The sequence below is a fragment of the Arachis stenosperma genome, chromosome 6 (genome assembly GCF_014773155.1).
Source record: "Arachis stenosperma cultivar V10309 chromosome 6, arast.V10309.gnm1.PFL2, whole genome shotgun sequence".
Classification (NCBI taxonomy): domain Eukaryota; kingdom Viridiplantae; phylum Streptophyta; class Magnoliopsida; order Fabales; family Fabaceae; genus Arachis; species Arachis stenosperma.
In genome coordinates, this window is record NC_080382.1 from 105,934,371 (window position 1) to 105,947,728 (window position 13,358).

At 39.4% G+C, this 13,358-nt stretch overlaps 1 non-coding gene across 1 annotated transcript; it reads right to left on the reverse strand.

Moving 5' to 3' along the window:
* Window positions 1-345: 345 nt before the first annotated feature.
* LOC130938520 (small nucleolar RNA R71) lies at window positions 346-449 on the reverse strand. Its single transcript, XR_009069684.1, has one exon. It is a non-coding gene; the product is annotated as a small nucleolar RNA R71 (small nucleolar RNA).
* Between the last annotated feature and the right edge of the window lie 12,909 nt (window positions 450-13,358).

The following is a 13,358-nucleotide window of genomic DNA, read 5'->3' on the forward strand; positions in this document are numbered from 1 at the left end:
GCACCTACTCCCGACTTCTATGGGAGAAGCATCTCTATCCCTGCCATTGGAGCAAACAACTTTGAGCTTAAGCCTCAATTAGTTTCTCTAATGCAATAGAATTGCAAGTTCCATGGACTTCCATTGGAAGATCCTCATCAGTTCTTAGCTGAATTCTTGCAAATCTGTGACACTGTCAAGACTAATGGGGTTGACCCTAAGGTCTACAGACTTATGCTATTCCCTTTTGCTGTAAGAGACAGAGCTAGGATATGGTTGGACTCACAACCTAAAGAAAGCCTGGACTCATGGGAAAAGCTAGTCAATGCCTTCTTGGCAAAGTTCTTTCCACCTCAAAAATTGAGTAAGCTTAGAGTGGAAGTCCAAACCTTCAGACAGAAGGATGGAGAATCCCTCTATGAAGCTTGGGAAAGATACAAACAATTGATCAGAAAGTGTCCATCTGACATGCTTTCTGAATGGAGCATCATAGGTATTTTCTATAATGGTCTCTCTGAACTATCCAAGATGTCTCTGGATAGCTCTACTGGAGGATCTCTTCACCTGAAGAAGACGCCTACAGAAGCTCAAGAACTAATTGAAATGGTTGCAAATAACCAATTCATGTACACTTCTGAAAGGAATCCTGTGAACAATGGGACAAGTCAGAAGAAAGGAGTTCTTGAGACTGATACTCTGAATGCCATTCTGGCTCAGAACAAGATATTGACTCAACAAGTCAATTTGATTTCTCAAAGTCTGTCTGGAATGCAAAATGCACCAAGCAGTACTAAGGATGCTTCATCTGAAGAAGAAGCCTATGATCCTGAGAACCCTTCAATGGAAGAGGTGAATTACCTAGGAGAACCCTATGGAAACACCTATAATTCTTCATGGAGAAATCATCCAAATTTCTCATGAAAGAATCAAGAGAGACCTCAACAAGGTTTCAACAACAATAATGGTGGAAGAAACAGGTTTAGCAATGGCAAGCCTTTTCCATCATCTTCTCAGCAACAGACAGAGAATTCTAAGCAAAACCCCTCAGACTTAGCAACCATGGTCTCTGATCTAATCAAAACCACTCAAAGTTTCATGACTGAAACAAGGTCCTCCATTAGAAATTTGGAGGCACAAGTGGGACAGCTGAGCAAGAAAGTTACTGAACTCCCTCCAAGTACTCTTCCAAGCAACACAGAAGAAAATCCAAAAGGAGAGTGCAAGGCCATCAACATGGCCGAATTTGGAGAGGAAGGAGATGAAGTGAACGCCACTGAGGAAGACCTCAATGGGCGTGCACTAGCCTCCAATGAGTTCCCTAATGAGGAACCATGGGAATCTGAGGCTCAAAATGGGACCATAGAGATTCCATTGGACTTACTTTTGCCCTTCATGAGCTCTGATGAGTATTCTTCCTCTGAAGAGGATGAGTATGTCACTGAAGAGCAAGTTGCTAAATACCTTGGAGCAATCATGAAGCTAAATGACAAGTTATTTGGAAATGAGACTTGGGAGGATGAACCCCCTTTGCTCACCAAAGAACTGGATGACTTGTCTAGGCAGAGATTACCTCAAAAGAGACAAGATCCTGGGAAGTTTTCCATACCTTGCACCATAGGCACCATGACCTTCAAGAAGGCTTTGTGTGACTTAGGGTCAAGTGTAAACCTCATGCCTCTCTCTGTAATGGAGAAGCTAGGGATCTTTGAGGTACAAGCTGCAAGAATCTCACTAGAGATGGCAGACAATTCAAGAAAACAAGCCTATGGACTTGTAGAGGACGTTTTGGTGAAGATTGAAGACCATTACATCCCTGCTGATTTCATAGTCCTAGAGACTGGGAAGTGCATGGATGAAACCATCATCCTTGGCAGACCCTTCCTAGCCACAGCAAAGGCTGTGATTGATGTTGATAGAGGTGAACAGATCATTCAAGTGAATGAAGAATCCTTTGTGTTTAAGGCTCAAGGATATCCCTCTGTCACCATAGAGAGGAAGCATGAAGAGCTTCTCTCAAATCAGAGTCAAGCAGAGCCCCCACAGTCAAACTCTAAGTTTGGTGTTGGGAGGCCACAACCAAACTCTAAGTTTGGTGTTGAACCCCCACATTCAAACTCTAAGTTTGGTGTTGGGAGGTTCCAACATTGCTCTGAGTATCTGTGAGGCTCCATGAGAGCCCTCTGTCAAGCTACTGACATTAAAGAAGTGCTTGTTGGGAGGCAACCTAATGTTATATTTTATCTACTTTCTTTTGTTATTTTATGTTTTTTGTAGGTTGATGATCATAAGAAGTCACAAAATCAATTGAAAAAGCAAAAACAGAATGAAAAACAGGAAGAAAAACAGCACACCCTGGAGGATGAACCTACTGGCGTTTAAACGCCAGTAAGGTTAGCAGTTGGGCGTTTAACGCCCAGTCTGGCACCATTCTGGGGGTTTAACGCCAGAAAGGGGCACCAGACTGGCGTTAAACGCCAGAAAAGGGCAAGAACCTGGCGTTAAACGCCAAAAATGGGCACCAGCCCGGCGTTTAACGCCAGAAATGGCTCAAAACGTGATTTTGCATGCCATTTGGTGCAGGGATGACTTTTCCTTGACACCACAGGATCTGTGGACCCCACAGGATCCCCACCAACCCCACCACTCTCTCTCTTCTTCACCCATTCACCAATCACCTCAACACCTCTTCCCCAAAAAACCCTTCACCTATCAAATCCCATCTTTCTCTTCACCACTCACATCCATCCTTCATAAAACCCCACCTACCTCACCCTTCAAATTCAAACCACTTTCCCTCCTAAACCCACCCATACATGGCCGAACACTAAGCCACACCCTTCTTCCTCATTTCTTCTTCTTCTACTCTCTTCTTTCTTCTTTTGCTCGAGGACGAGCAAACCTTTTAAGTTTGGTGTGGTAAAAGCATTGCTTTTTGTTTTTCTATAACCATTTATGGCATCCAAGGCCGGAGAAACCTCTAGAAAGAGGAAAGGAAAGGCAAAAGCTTCCACCTCCGAGTCATGGGAGATGGAGAGATTCATCTCAAGGGTGCATCAAGACCACTTCTATGAAATTGTGGCCTTGAAGAAAGTGATCCCCGAGGTCCCTTTTTCACTCAAAAAGAGTGAATATCCGGAGATCCGACATGAGATCCGAAGAAGAGGTTGGGAAGTTCTTACCAACCCCATTCAACAAGTCGGAATCTTGATGGTTCAAGAGTTCTATGCCAATGCATGGATCACCAAGAACCATGATCAAAGTGTGAACCCGGATCCAAAGAATTGGCTTACTATGGTTCGGGGGAAATACTTGGATTTCAGTCCGAAAAATGTAAGGTTAGCATTCAACTTGCCCATGATGCAAGGAGATGAACATCCTTACACTAGAAGGGTCAACTTTGATCAAAGGTTGGACCAAGTCCTCACAGTCATATGTGAAGAGGGCGCACAATGGAAGAGAGATTCAAGAGGGAAGCCGGTTCAATTGAGAAGGCATGACCTCAAACCCGTGGCTAGAGGATGGTTGGAGTTTATCCAACGCTCAATCATTCCCACTAGCAACCGGTCCGAAGTTACTCTAGACCGGGCCATCATGATCCATAGCATCATGATTGGAGAAGAAGTGGAAGTTCATGAGGTTATAGCCTAAGAACTCTATAAGGTGGCGGATAAGTCCTCTACCTTAGCAAGGTTAGCCTTTCTTCATCTCATTTGTCACCTCTGTTATTCAGTTGGAGTTGACATAGAGGGAGACGTCCTTATTGATGAGGACAAGCCCATCACCAAGAGAAGGATGGAGCAAACAAGAGACCCCTCTCATCATGAGATCCCTGAGATACCTCAAGGGATGCACTTTCCTCCACAAGACTATTGGGAGCAACTAAACACCTCCCTAGGAGAATTGAGTTCCAACATGGGACAACTAAGGGTGGAGCACCAAGAACATTCCATCCTCCTCCATGAAATTAGAGAAGATCAAAGAATCATGAGAGAGGAGCAACAAAGACAAGGAAGAGACATTGAGGAGCTCAAGCACTCCATAAGACCTTCAAGAGGAAGAACAAGCCGCCATCACTAAGGTGGACCTGTTCTTTAATCTCCTTGTTCTTTATTTTCTTGTTTTTCGAAAATTTATGCTTTATGTTTGTCCATGATTGTGTCTTATGATCATTAGTGTCTATGCCTTAAAGTTATGAATGTCCTATGAATCCATCACCTTTCTTAAACAAATGTTCTTAATTGAAAAAGAAAAGAATTGCATGAATTTTGAATTTTATAACAGTTTAATTATTTTGATGTGGTGGCAACACTTTTGTTTTCTGAATGTATGCTTAAACAGTGCATATGTCTTTTGAATTTGTGGTTCATGAATGTTGGCTCTTGAAAGAATGATGAAAAAGGAGACATGTTACTGAGGATCTGAAAAATCATAAAAATGATTCTTGAAGCAAGAAAAAGCAGTGAATACAAAAAAAAAGAGAAAAACGAAAAAAAAGAGGGAGAAAAGAAAACGAAAAAAAAAAGAGAAAAAGAAAGAAATAAAGTTGTGATCCAAGGCAATAAGAGTGTGCTTAAGAACCCTGGACACCTCTAATTGGGGACTCTAGCAAAGCTAAGTCACAATCTGAAAAGGTTCACCCAATTATGTGTCTGTGGCATGTATGTATCCGGTGGTAATACTGGAAGACAGAGTGCTTTGGGCCACGGCCAAGACTCATGAAGTGGCTGTGTTCAAGAATCATCATACTTAACTAGGAGAATCAATGACATTATCTGGATTCTGAGTTCCTAAAGAAGCCAATCATTTTGAATTTCAAAGGATAGAGTGAGATGCCAAAACTGTTCAGAGGCAAAAAGCTAAAAGCCCCGCTCATCTAATTAATACTGATCTTCATAGATGTTTTTGGAGTTCATTGCATATTCTATTCTTTTTATCTTATTTGATCTTCAGTTGCTTGAGGACAAGCAACAATTTAAGTTTGGTGTTGTGATGAGCGGATAATTTGTACGCTTTTTGGCATTGTTTTTAGTATGTTTTTAGTAGTTTTAGTTGAGTTTTTAATATATTTCTATTAGTTTTTAGTTAAAATTCACTTTTCTGGACTTTACTATGAGTTTGTGTGTTTTTCTGTGATTTCAGGTATTTTCTGGCTGAAATTGAGGGATCTGAGCAAAACTCTGATTCAGAGACTGAAAAGGACTGCAGATGCTGTTGGATTCTGACCTCCCTGCACTCGAAGTGGATTTTCTGGAGCTACAGAAGCCCAATTGGCGCGCTCTCAACGGTGTTGGAAAGTAGACATCCTGGGCTTTCCAGCAATATATGATAGTCCATACTTTGCCCAAGATTTGATGGCCCAAACCGGCGTTCAAAGTCACCCACAGAATTCCCAGCGTTAAACGCCGGAACTGGCACCTAAATGGGAGTTAAACGCCCAAACTGGCATAAAAGCTGGCGTTTAACTCCAAGAAGAGTCTCTACACGAAAATGCTTCATTGCTCAGCCCAAGCACACACCAAGTGGGCCCGGAAGTGGATTTTTATGTCATTTACTCATCTTTGTACACCTTAGGCTACTAGTTTCCTATAAGTAGGACCTTTTACTAAATTATTTTCATCTTGGTTCTTCTGGTTCCCTCTCTGGGGCCGAAACCAATGATCACTCTTGTTCTTATGTATTTTCAACGGTGGAATTTCTACACACCATAGATTAAGGTGTGGAGCTCTGCTGTACCTCGAGTATTAATGCAATTACTATTGTTCTTCTATTCAATTCTGCTTGTTCTTGTTCCAAGATATCACTTGTTCTTCAACTTGATGAATGTGATGATCCGTGACACTCATCATCATTCTCACTTATGAACAAAGTGACTGACAACCACTTCTGTTCTACAAGCAACAAGGCTCTAGTGTTTATCTCTTGGATTCTTTAACCGGAATCTTCGTGGTATAGGCGAGAACTGATGGCGGCATTCAAGAGAATCCGGAAGGTCTAACCTTGTCTGTGGTATCCTGAGTAGGATTCAATGATTGAATGACTGTGACGTGCTTCAAACTCCTAGCAGGCGGGGCGTTAGTGACAGACGCAAAAGGATCACTGGATTCTATTCCGGCCTGACCGAGAACCGACAGATGATTAGCCATATGCTGTGACAGAGCATAGGAACGTTTTCACTGAGAGGATGGGAGGTAGCCACTGACAACGGTGAAACCCTTGCATAAGCTTGCCATGGAAAGGAGCAAGAAGGATTGGATGAAGACAGTAGGAAAGCAGAGAGACGGAGGGGAAGGCATCTTCATACGCTTATCTGAAGCTCTCACCAATGATATACATAAGTATCCCTATCTTTATCTTTATGTTTTATTCATATATCATCTATACCCATTTGAGTCTGCCTGACTGAGATTTACAAGGTGACCATAGCTTGCTTCATACCAACAATCTCTGTGGGATCGACCCTTACTCACGTAAGGTATTACTTGGACGACCCAGTGCACTTGCTGGTTAGTTGTGCAAAGTTGTGTAGTGATCACAATTTCGCGCACCAACCTTCCTTGCATTGTTTGCATTGTTGTTGTTTTCGGCTGCCATGTCTTCTTCTTTGAAGATTTCTGTCAGGTCCTCTATAGAGAGTTGTGCCTTAGCTTCTCCTAGCTTTCGCACAACTAACCAGCAAGTGCACTGGGTCGTCCAAGTAATAAACCTTACGCGAGTAAGGGTCGATCCCACGGAGATTGTTGGTATGAAGCAAGCTATGGTCACCTTGTAAATCTTAGTCAGGCAGACTCAAATGGGTATAGATGATGAATAAAACATAAAGATAAAGATAGAGATACTTATGTATTCCATTGGTGAGAACTTCAGATAAGCGAATGGAGATGCTTTGTCCCTTCCGTCTCTCTGCTTTCCTACTGTCTTCATCCAATCCTTCTTACTCCTTTCCATGGCAAGCTGTATGCAAGGGTTTCACTGTTGTCAGTGGCTACCTCCCATCCTCTCAGTGGAAATGTTCAACGCACCCTGTCACGGCACGGCTATCCAGCTGTCGGTTCTCGATCGGGCCGGAATAGAATCCAGTGATTCTTTTGCGTCTGTCACTAACGCCCCGCCCTCAGGAGTTTGAAGCTCGTCACAGTCATTCAATCATTGAATCCTACTCAGAATACCACAGACAAGGTTTAGACCTTCCGGATTCTCTTGAATGCCGCCATCAATTCTAGCTTATACCACGAAGATTCCGGTTAAAGAACCCAAGAGATAAACATTAGAGCCTTGTTTGCTTGTAGAACAGAAGTGGTTGTCAGTCACTTGTTCATAAGTGAGAATGATGATGAGCGTCACATAATCATCACATTCATCAAGTTCTTGAGTGCGAATGAATATCTTGGAATAAGAACAAGCGGAATTGAATAGAAGAACAATAGTAATTGCATTAATACTCGAGGTACAGCAGAGCTCCACACCTTAATCTATAGTGTGTAGAAACTCCACCGTTGAAAATACATAAGAACAAGGTCTAGGCGTGGCCGTGAGGCCAGCCCCCCAATGATCTAAGAACTAGATGTCCAAAGATGATCTAGAGATCTAAAGTGATCAAAAGATTAAAATACAATAGTAAAAGGTCCTATTTATAGGAAACTAGTAGCTTAAGAATTACAAAGATGAGTAAAAGACATAAAAATCCACTTCTAGGCCCACTTGGTGTGTGCTTGGGCTGAGCAATGAAGCATTTTTCGTGTAGAGACTCTTCTTGGAGTTAAACGCCAGCTTTTATGCCAGTTTGGGCGTTTAACTCCCATTTTGGTGCCAGTTCCGGCGTTTAACGCTGGGAATTCTGAAGGTGACTTTGAACGCCAGTTTGGGCCATCAAATCTTGGGCAAAGTATGGACTATCATATATTGCTGGAAAGCCCAGGATGTCTACTTTCCAACTCCGTTGAGAGCGCGCCAATTGGGCTTCTGTAGCTCCAAAAAATCCACTTCGAGTGCAGGGAGGTCAGAATCCAACAGCATCTGCAGTCCTTTTCAGTCTCTGAATCAGATTTTTGCTCAGGTCCCTCAATTTCAGCCAGAAAATATCTGAAATCACAGAAAAATACGCAAACTCATAGTAAAGTCCAGAAAAGTGAATTTTAACTAAAAACTAATAAAAATATACTAAAACTAACTAGATCATACTAAAAACATACTAAAAACAATGCCAAAAAGCGTACAAATTATCCGCTCATCACATATGTACGCACGAATGCGATCACGTGCCTCATTAAAGAAAACACAATGGGGGTGATTTTTGGACCTGCCAAAGCCCAATCTAACTCATTCTGAAACTATTAGAGGCCAAATTCAAGAAGGATGAAGAGGGAAGCAATTAGGTCTAGTTAGAAACATACTTTATGTCATATTCTAGAGAGAGAAGCTCTTTCTTCTCTCTAAAATTAGGGTAGATTAGGTTAGATTTCTCCTAGGTGTAGGTTTAATTCTTGCTTTGATTTAGTTTCCTTGCAATTTATTGTTCTTAGTTCTTTATTCTTTTAGTTTTACTTTTTATTTCCCTTATTTTGTTGCCTTTTTTTCATGACTCTTGTTGATTTTAATTTCCATTAATACAATTTATGTTTTATATTTCTTATTGTTTAATTGAGTTGTTATTATGGTTTCCTTGCATTGGGTAGTTGTAGATTTTATATTTCTTGCTAATTTACTATGCTTTTCTTTTATGCCTTCCAAATGTTTGATAAAATGCTTGGTTGGATTTTAGCGTAGATTTTTATACTCTTGGCTTGTGAATGAGGATTTAGGCCCCTTGAGATCATTGATGTCTAGTTCATTGGTGATTTAGGATTGTTAGTTGGTTGTAGGACCAACTATATCCATTTGACTTAACCCTCCAATGTTAGAGGAAAACTAAGTGGAATTAACTCTTTGTAATTACCATGTTTTGGTCAATGATCCAAGATAGGAAACCTTGACTCTTAGTCCTTGCCACATGAGTGATTTTTAGCATTTATAGTTTCTTTATTTAGTCTTTACTTTTCTTGCTCATCAATCTAAACCCCCCCCCAAAACTTTTCATAACCAATAATATGCACACTTCCCTGCAATTCCTTTGAGAGACGACCCGAGGTTTAAATACTCTCGGTTTTTATTGGTTTGACTTAAGTGACAAACAAATTAAACTTTGATTGAGGGTTGATTGTTGGTTTGGATCTATACTTCGAAGAGAATATTTTGTGAAAATTCCTAACCGACGATTTCCCTCTACCAAATTTTTGGCGCCGCTGTAGGGGAAATTACAAATGTGTGTTTGTTATTGGTTATTGTATATATGTTAATATTGTGAATAGTTGCTTTGCTTCTTTGTTAGTTTTTGCTAGTTTTAGGACTTTGTTTTCTTATTTCTTATTAGTTTTTATTTTTATTTTCTATTCCTACTATGAATTCTTACCATTTTGGCTATGAGTTTGGTTCTAACTATGTTGTAGAAAATGAGAATTTCAATGAGGAAGTGCATCATGGATGGAATAATCAAAGACGGGAGGAGCCTCAAGCATATGATCAACCTTCATGGCAACAACCTCCTCTAACGTACTATGAGCATGAACCATCCCATGGTGCACATCAATCCAATAGATATGGTGGACCCCCTTGTAGTTATCAACTACAACTACCATATGCCTATGAGCCTTATCCTCAATATAGCCCTCAACTACCATACTCACAAGTCTCATACCATTAAACACCTTCATAAGATCCTAGCCCATATCCACCATACCAACAACGATATAAGCCACATGAACCATACATAGAACCACCACAATTTCAAATCAAAACTCCAAAGAATTACCACCTCTATATACATCATCTCTATATTCCTACTAAGATGAACAACCTTCTTATTATAAACTATTTCTCTCAAACAATAAACCCTCCTATCCACCCAAACCCCAATGAATGACACCCTCATTTCATATCTCCAAGAGCTAAGGGAATGTCACACCATTCTTCAAGAGCGACTTGAAGCTCTAAGGAGGCAAGACGAATTCATGGCTACCTCGACTGAGGTAGTAACCAATTTAGTCTCCCAATGCTTAGATACTCAAAGTACTCTCATGGTCATATGTGGAAAATTAAATGAAGAGCATAGCATAAAATAGAGGTTAGAAACTCCTGTGGAGAACAAGGAGTAGGATTTTGTATTGGAACAAGTGGAGGAAGCCGAAATTGTTGAAGAGGAAGAAGTGGTTGAAGATTTAGGAGATCTTGAATGCCCATGGGAATCTAAAGTTGTAGAGCCTTCTTTGAAAAGATTGAAATTGGTATTGAGGAGGATAGTGCACAACCTCCAAAGCATATCATGAAGGAAGAATTGGAAGAAGTTGAGCAACGAACAAGTCCTCTTATTATTGATGATTCTGCATTAACATATGATCCTTTTGAGTTTGTTGAACCCCATTGAATTGGAATTGTATGTTGATGTAGACTTCACTCAACCTCCAACTTATTACTTGAGTGATGGAAAAGAATTAGAAGAATTTGGTGAGGAAGAGGTTGAAGTTGGAAAAGTGTGTCAAGAGGTGAAAGTTATCAAGGAGGAGCCAAAGGGAGTTGCAATCACCTTGCCAAAGCCTGTTGAAGCCTCTCTCACTAAGCAACCGTCCATCATATCATTTGAGTGGGTAAAACTCATATCTCTTAGCTTTATTGTCTCACTTGAATATGGTTTACTTAAAACGGATGGTTAACTTAGAGCTCTTTATGGCTTTAAGAGCAAAAGGGAGATGGTTAGTGGTTGGACACAATATTCAAGGTGCATTATAGTTGGAAGCTCAAAGTTTAGGTGCAAGGATTGGTGTGCTACTCAATTGATATGGTCTAGAAAGATGTTTGGATGCTTATTTGAGAATTCTAAGGTGAGTATACCACTCGGTTGGAATTGTCATGACCAACTTAAAGACGAGTGTAAAAACAAGATACGGGATCCTCGACTACAAGATGAAGATCAATTTTGAGAGCTCATAGCTTGTGAAGAACTTCTTCAAGGCTTGGTGCAATTGAATTGGAATCTTGGAGCATTTTGTAAATTTAAGCATTGTTAGAAGTTCAAGAATGAGTATAAGCACAAACCACCATGACAAGGAGCTTCACAATGGTCCAACTTAAGGACAATAAATAAAAGTGTTAGGTGGGAGATACCCCCACCATGGTAAACTCTTTCCATTTTCTTGTATATATAGTTGATGAATGAATTGAGTTACCATTATTGGGCATTTTCTTTCCTTATATCACTCTTGTATATATTGTCTTAGATGTTAGTTTATTTGATTAGCTTTGTGCTTTAAGTGTAGGTTACTTGTTTTGAATTGCATCTTATTTTGAATTGCATTTTGTTTGAATTACTTAGTTGAATATTTGAATGGCTTTTAGAAGTTAAGGATTTTGTTAATTTTGAAATTTGATTGGTTTTAAAATGTAAATAGTTCGATGAAAAACTTTTGTTTATGTTTGAATCTTAAAAAAAAAAAGAAAAAAAAGCTCACCATGCGTACGCATGCCTAGTGGTGCGTATGCATGACCCAAAAATTGGCCCAAGACGCGTGCGCGGTCCATGTCTGTGTATGCAATAGCCCCAACTAGTAGCTACCCTCCGAGTACCCACTGCTCATATGTACGCGGACTTAATCTTCGCATCCCAACGCGTGCGTACGCACAGACGTTGGTGCATACGCACAACCTCTTTTTCTCTTTTTTTCTCTTCTTTTCTCTTCTTTTCCTCATTCAACCACCATCGATCATCATCATTCATCATCCACCATCACCCCCATTAGTTAGTTAGTTAGTTTCATTTTCTATTCTAGTAGATTAGGTTGTTAATTTTGGTTATATTTTGGTGATATGTGTTAGATTATTGATTTGATTTGTTAATTGTGCTGAGATATTGCTGCTGATTACCGACATGATGCTATTTTAGCATCATTGTTGTGAATGTTCATTGTTTGATTCTTTTGTAGAGGTTATACTTTGTCACTCGGTATTGAGTTTTTCATGCTTAACATTTGTGAGTACCAAGTGCATGTGAATTGCCTTCAAAGCATTCTAAAACGTTTGAATTGTATGTTGTGGCCACCATGTAATTTAAATACTCTAATAATGACTAGGCAATTTCTTGATGTTTGATGATGTGTATTTATCTTAATGCATTGTGTTGCTTGATTATATGCATCCATAGGTTATGCTTATGTCTTATGACATGTTAACCCTTAATTGTTTAACTATGTGCTCTACACATGCTTAGAACTAGTCATTTTGGCATAATGTTTCAATTGTGAAATTGGATTGTAAGCTCACCTAGAGACATCTTTTTAAAATTCTCATGCTATATGGATCATGTTTGCTATGTGATTGATTTTCAACTTATATCTCTCTTCTACTAAGTTGCATAGCACCTATGATCCCCACTTTATGTAAATTAGGTGATGCAAACAAACTTCAAGGTGTGTCATTGACTGATGTGCGAGTTTTATATTTCATTTGATTTATTGAATTCTCTTGTACATCAACCAATATTCATTCATCATCCATTTCACAATCACTTGATTTTTGCTTGAATGCTTTCATGATTCTTTATTACTTGTTTGGTTGTTTTAACTTACAAGTTTTTCTTTGAGTATCTCAAGCACACTAGAATGAGTGAAGTGCATACTTCTTTTATGTAAACGTGACATAGCATTCAATGCTAGTGTGTATGTTCTAAACCGCATGTAATTTAGAATTTACACACTATTTTCATTAATGTCACAACCTGATTAACTCACTTCATTTTAGTGATTCTCACCTTATTCTAACAATCTATGCTTCCTTGCTTTTGCATTTACTTGTCTTACTATCCTGTTTTTTTATCTTTCAGGATGTTTCACCATAAGCGGAAAGAGAAGCAGATGAAAGAACATGCAGCAACTGGTTGATCCACCAGATGAAGGTGGCAATCCATGTAGTCGCTCCCTTGCTCATTTTGAATGCACCGAGAACGGTGCAAATTTTTAAGTGTGAGGAGGTCGTCCAACCGATTGACCAATCTTGGGTAAAACTTCTAATTCCAACAATTTTATATTTTATTTTTTTTCTATTATTACTATGTCATTTAGAATTCTTAGTTACATTTTTCTTAGTTTATTACAATTCTTTTCATATATATAATAAGCTTAGTCAAAATAATAAAATTTTCTAAGGAATTTATCTATAAGGCATTCCAAAATTGATTTGAGTTAAAATATTTTTCATTGAAACTTGCATGATTTATATATTGTGGAATATGGTTTTGAGTTAAGAACACATAAGCTTGTGAGTTTTGAGCCTAATTGTGTGCTTACATTATATTAACC